This window comes from Puma concolor, chromosome B2 (assembly GCF_028749965.1).
Source record: "Puma concolor isolate L17-30 chromosome B2, mPumCon1.1.hap2, whole genome shotgun sequence".
In the NCBI taxonomy this organism is placed as follows: domain Eukaryota; kingdom Metazoa; phylum Chordata; class Mammalia; order Carnivora; family Felidae; genus Puma; species Puma concolor.
Window position 1 is genome coordinate 76,457,051 of NC_141671.1, and position 6,048 is coordinate 76,463,098.

Here is a 6,048-nt window from a genome sequence, read left to right on the forward strand (position 1 = left end):
TATGGCTTAGGGATAAAACCATCAAGAAGCCCTCTTCATCAGACATCTAGCCTTAACAATATCTTTATTATGAGGAATCACTGGCAAATGGGAGAAGACTTATTTCAGGGAATAAGGGCATCCACAAGTGTATCCCCAAGTGCATAAGGAAAGCGGGATTGTCTCCATTATCCATTATCTTCACAACTCCATGGAGTCGTGTATGCTCTGGCTTTTAAGGAAAAATTTTGTCATTCCAGCCACACAGAATTGGCCAAGGTGCTAGTTGAGTTACACAATTGTTGGGGAATCCATCCCATTTTCCAGCTGTTCAAATAATCATCTGCTCATGGGGTCCTGTTATTATTACCACAGACTAACAAGCACAAAGGTTGTCTATACATTAGCTATTGTGGCAGTTTCTCTGAAGTTTACCACAAGTTGTCTAGCTTAGGCAAACAATGAACATTCAAAGACAATTAGAACTAGAATTTACAACCGCAAAGATGTGTTATTGAAATTTTTTGTTCTTTCTAAAATCACCCTTATTTCCAGAAGTAGCCAAATTAGGACTAATTTGTTTGAAAATCAGGTCCAATTTTTAACAAGCTTAGCCTAATTACTTACATAAGTTCAGGAAGAGTAGCGATTGGCCATATGGATCTTTTAAAATCTGCTTTGCTGGAACCTTTTATAAGGAATCCAGATTGAACTGTTACTAGCCTCTCTAGGCCAGAAGCTAAGCTAGGTACTTGCCATCAGACATGTCTGCAATACCTGTAGATTTGGGCGAATTCTTCTTCAGGAGTTCCCCAGTATATCCTGAGGTTCCTGTACCTGCCAGGAAGTCACCTTCTTTACTCACTTGGTAAGGCTGCTGGGAACTCTCTAAGCAGGGTATCATTAGACCAACATTTCCAAGGGGCTTTATGGCTCCATGTTTCATAAAGTCAACCTTAGTTCTTTAAAGTTGTTTGGTCATATCTGAGTCTATGCATGTCTTTCTCAAATATAACATTTCAGTCAAAGTCTTGGCAAAATAAACAATGTTTCCAATGATGTCCTAAGAGAGCAGATTCTTTTTGGACTTATGCAAATGACTATGATTGCCATGGGAGAAAGAATACTCACTGAGACTTTTTTAATTTCAGAGGGTTCAGGTAGAGAGAAAAGTTAAATGCTTTAGTTGGTTCACAAATGAATAATCTATCACATTTCTGTAAGTCATAGACATCTTAAAGTTTCCTCAATACAGAAGAACATTAGAGAACCAGCAATGTCTCAAATATACAAAAACTATAATCATTTTTTTTTCAGTTCATTTAGTCCTATGTTACTAATTTTTGTTTAGTTTGAATGTGGCTTTTTAGTTCTGGAAATTCTGACCCATTCCAGTTTAGATCTTAAAGATATCGAATACCTGTATTTGTCTTAAAAGTCCTTTTGATAAATCTCCTTGAATATAAAACACATTTTGTAAGAGAATAAGAACAATTATAAATGACAAAAACTCAGAAATGGACATTGTTAAAGATCTAATATGAGAGTTCATTATGATATAATTGACAAGGAAATTCAGTTATTTGTATGACACATAACACTTCAATAATCAGAATATCAAGTGATGACCTTATACCAGAACATATTAAAACTTATGAATTTTGTATATATATAAAAGTTTTAATATATATATGTATGTATGTATGTCTAATTGAACGGTTACAGCATTTACCCAATACAACCTAAGACTTATTATTTGACAGTGCTTTTCAAGTAACTTAACATACCAAATAAAAAGACCTAATTAGTCAAAAAAAAAAAACAAAAAACAACTTCATCTACAAATTCATACCTTGCGGACGCTTGTTAAAAAACCTCAGAAAGTTATAAAGCAGATGCCTAAATAGGATTACAGATCATTATAAAACTTAACTATTTATTTAACCAATGTGGCAATAAGAGATCCAAAAGGCAAATATGTAGGTTATGTAGTTGTTAGCAAAACTTAGCTCCTTTAATATTGAGAAGTTTCAACTAAGTAATCAAAGGCCTGATAAAGATAAAACACAGAAACTGGTTTTACAGGAAGATACAAAAGAAAAAAACTTTGTTTACATTTTCTTATCCAGAGCAGACCAACAAGCCAAGAAAACTTCTTTTTTTTTTTTTTTTTTTTTTTTTTTAAATAAAGAAAAGGAGAATTTCAATCTTATACCAGTGTACCTTTAAAATCCATTCATTTCAACCTTAGCCCAACCTGGCCATGCATAAAATTCCTTTCCAAAGATGTCCCTTCACAAGCCTTCTACAACTTTACTTTGCACTCAGATTTTGTCCTAAGCCATTTCCCTCCAAACAGCCAGACTCATATAGAACAAAATTACTTTCTTTTACCTTCAGCAAAAATGTATTTTCATTCCTTATATCTTCCTTACACATCTCCTACTATCTACATACAGAGTTGCTTCCCTTATTTCTGTCAGTCTTAACTCTTAGAAACCTTAGTCTGCAGTGAAAACTAAGTAGTAACCAATCGTGAACTGTCACACTAGAATACTTTAGATGGCAAATTTATGGATATGTATAAGTACAAAGCCTGTTTTTCAACAGACTCAAGTATCCTTAGTTTCTCTGCAATGAGAAGTCAAAAGCAGGTAAACCTTTTGCTTAGTAATCCATGCTTTAGCATTTTATTTGGAAATAAGCCTAAATGGGAAAGACTTAGATGTCCAATGAGTTCAATCTAATTTATCATCCAAGTAAAACTTTAAACTTTCAGGTTACCAAAGACTTTGAAAGCTATCTTAACAATTACCCATGAAAACCTTGAGACAGAATTAACCATCATTTTAAGTCATCTTTTGGTGTCAAATTGCAACAGAGATAACACAAGCTTAATTGACATTTAGTAAACTTAGGTAGAATGAAAATTTCATACTTAATGTCAATAACTCTTAAGACATGTGTATCTTAATTAAACAGACTTAAATTAGCTTAAACACTGAATGCGTTCCACCTGTGTCCACTTAAAACTCAATTACTTTGTTCCCCCTTGTCAGTTTTTACCTGGGACACTGGTGAGGAAATCTGAAGTGGGTGGTGTTAAGTCCAGGGGATGCCCTTGGTTCCATGAAAGCAAGGGTAGGAGAAGGAGTCAATGGCACTGGAGGCACCAAGGATGGTACAAGAGCCAGTTATGCAGACCGCACCTAATGTGATGCATAAACAAGGTGGGCAGAAGAGGTGAGGCACTGCCAAAAGACAGAGAAAGATAGTTCCTGGTTCTAAACCTCATCAGCTTAGACAGATGAGCAGACGCCATGTTTTTTTCCCACCAAAGTGGAAATATGCAGTCCATGTTGAGCCTGAGAAAACAAGGAATTTCCCAGAAACAAAGAGAGTTTTGGCAGCTGCTTAGGAATATTCCTTAAAGACCATGCTCTGAGGTAGACTAACCACAGTTGGCTCCAACCAAAGCCATTAGCCTGGGAAATGAATGAGGGAGAAGCCCCCATATCAATGAGGAGGAAGAACAGTGAGAGAATCAGTGTCTCCTTTATTAAAGATGGCCTGTTTTTCCTCCAGCAACCTGGATTCTATTAGGAGGCCTATTTAGATAATTATAATCCAATATATTAGGAGGGAATTTACTGGCCTGATTACTGACCAAACATGTTCTGCAAAAGGCACTTAGGTCTGGGTCCTGATTTAGAGCCCTCAAGGCCTGGATCTAGGGTACCTCCATCCATTTGCCCTGTTTCTTACAGAAGAGATCTAACTGATAGATCCTACTGAGGCCATGCAGTGTTACAGGAGATTACTCTTTTTTTAAATTTTGCAATCTGAATTATTTTCAGTGGGTTAAAAGGCATTCCAAGGGAGAGTCCTTGGAAATCGAAGAAGAGAGAAAGTCCATTACCAAACCCCCCTCCCCCCGCCCTTGACTCTCAAGTGGTGTCCCATACAGGATATGTCAGAGGTTCCATGGGTCAAACGTCACTGGAGATGTCCCTGAAATGAAAATCGCCACTGGTCACCATCCTGCAGTAAAGGCTCTGAATGTAGGAAGGATGCTAGTGTCCCTCCCCTTCCCCACTGCATCTGAGGCTACAGATGTGTATCTGGTGAATGGATTGAAATACCATGCCATACTGTGTCCAAGCATTCCCATGAATGCCATGCTGTGAAGGCCATGTTTTGCCTTGCTTTGCCTTGCTGTGAAGGCCAGGCCATGAAGACCATGAAGAACCTACTGATTTTAACCCAAGGAAAACACAGGAAAAGTTTTACAAGGGGAAATTACCCAATTTTGTAGTTTAAGTAGTTAGTAGGGGAGACTGATGGAAAACAGTAAAGACAGAAATCCATCACGGTCTAAGTGACATTCTAAATAAAATATGTAGTCTTTGGGGTGCCTGGGTGGCTCAGTCGGTTGAGTGCCCGACTTCGGCTCAGGTCATGATCTCACAGTTTGTGGGTTCGAGCCCCGCATCAGGCTCTGTGCTGACCGCTTGCTCAGAGCCTGGAGCCTGCTTCAGATTCTGTGTCTCCCTCTCTCTCTGCCCCTCCCCCGTTCATGCTTTGTCTCACTCTGTTTCTCAAAAATAAATAAATGTAAAAAAAAATTTCAAAAACATTTTTTTTTAAATATGTAGTCTTCACAGCCAACTTCTCGAGGAAACAGTCCGTGGTTGGAATTTAATTCAATCGGGACCAGGGACCAGTGTCTCGGGATGTGGAGGGGATCACATTAGACCAATAGGAGGAAGCCTCACATGAGAGTCTGAAGATTGGCAGACATGCTAGTCGCTTAGGTGGCTGTGGTGTGCCCAAGACAGACGACTTTGTATAAGGACAGAAATGAAGAAAGAGCATCGAGTTTCTGGGTCTTTCTACCATTCCGACCGGATACTAACCTCCAGCCTCCCCATAGAGTAGCCATGGGCTAGAGGATTGCAGCCTGGGCAATCAACCTGACAGCATTCCAATAAAGACCATACTCCTTGAAGTGAAAGTAAAGGAAGAGGAAAGAAGAGAAAGTACTCACCAAGTTTGCACCGAGGCCCAGAGTCCAGATGAGAAGACTGAGTCCCTTTGTAGTTGCCAAATAATGTGGTTTGAAGTGTTGGGGTCCAGAGTTGACAGCCAAGAAAGACTTCTTGAGATGTCTTTGGTGCGAAAGGTGGCTTTATTAAAGCACGGGGACGGGACCTGTGGGCAGAAAGAGCTGCACTTGGGTTGTGAAGAGTGATGTCAGCGTCCCAGGAAATTGAGTCTATAGGTTTCTGGAAGTTTGGCTATTGACAAGGTTGCTGTTTTCCTTGTAAATCATTAAGACAGTTGTAAACTGATAGAGACTATGGCCTGCATGACTGTGATCTCTATCAGTTAACCACTTGTTTTTCCTCTAGCAAAGCATGGACATTAAGACAATTGGGTGTTCCTGGAGCAATGTCAGTTTCCTGTCTCAAGGACTTGTCAATGGGCTGTAAGTTGTAAGGAAACTTCATTTTCCATTTGCCTTTGTGTCCTACATCAATATGATGTAAGAAATGTATTTATCATGACCATATGCATTCTTTCCAAGAATAACTGGTTAGAAACACATTGCTATGTTTTATTAACCCAAAATCCTTCTTTATCTTGGGCCTCTCCCTGTTTCCTGACCAGAGTCTGTGCAACAGTTCCACCTATCATGATACACCTCAGCTCTTGTACTGAGATGACCAAGCCATCTGGATGTTGGAGAAAAGAGGACCATGTTATTAAAGGGATGATCGTTGCTTCTGCCTGTTTTGGTGGCAAGTGTTACAAAAAACAAACAAACAACAACAAGAACAAAAAAACATGGGTTACGTTTTAAGATAATTTTACCAAAAAAAAGAATCAGATTCAAATGTCAAGTATTCAGGGAAATAGAGAGATAAAAATTCAAATAGAACTGAATTTCTCAAGGTCAATGTTTTCTATGCCTATATTGTATCAAAACAATTACATCATGTAGCCATTTTTCTCTGAATAAGGCCTAATATCTGCCCATGCCTAGCAAAGTGGTTCTTTTTTTTTTTT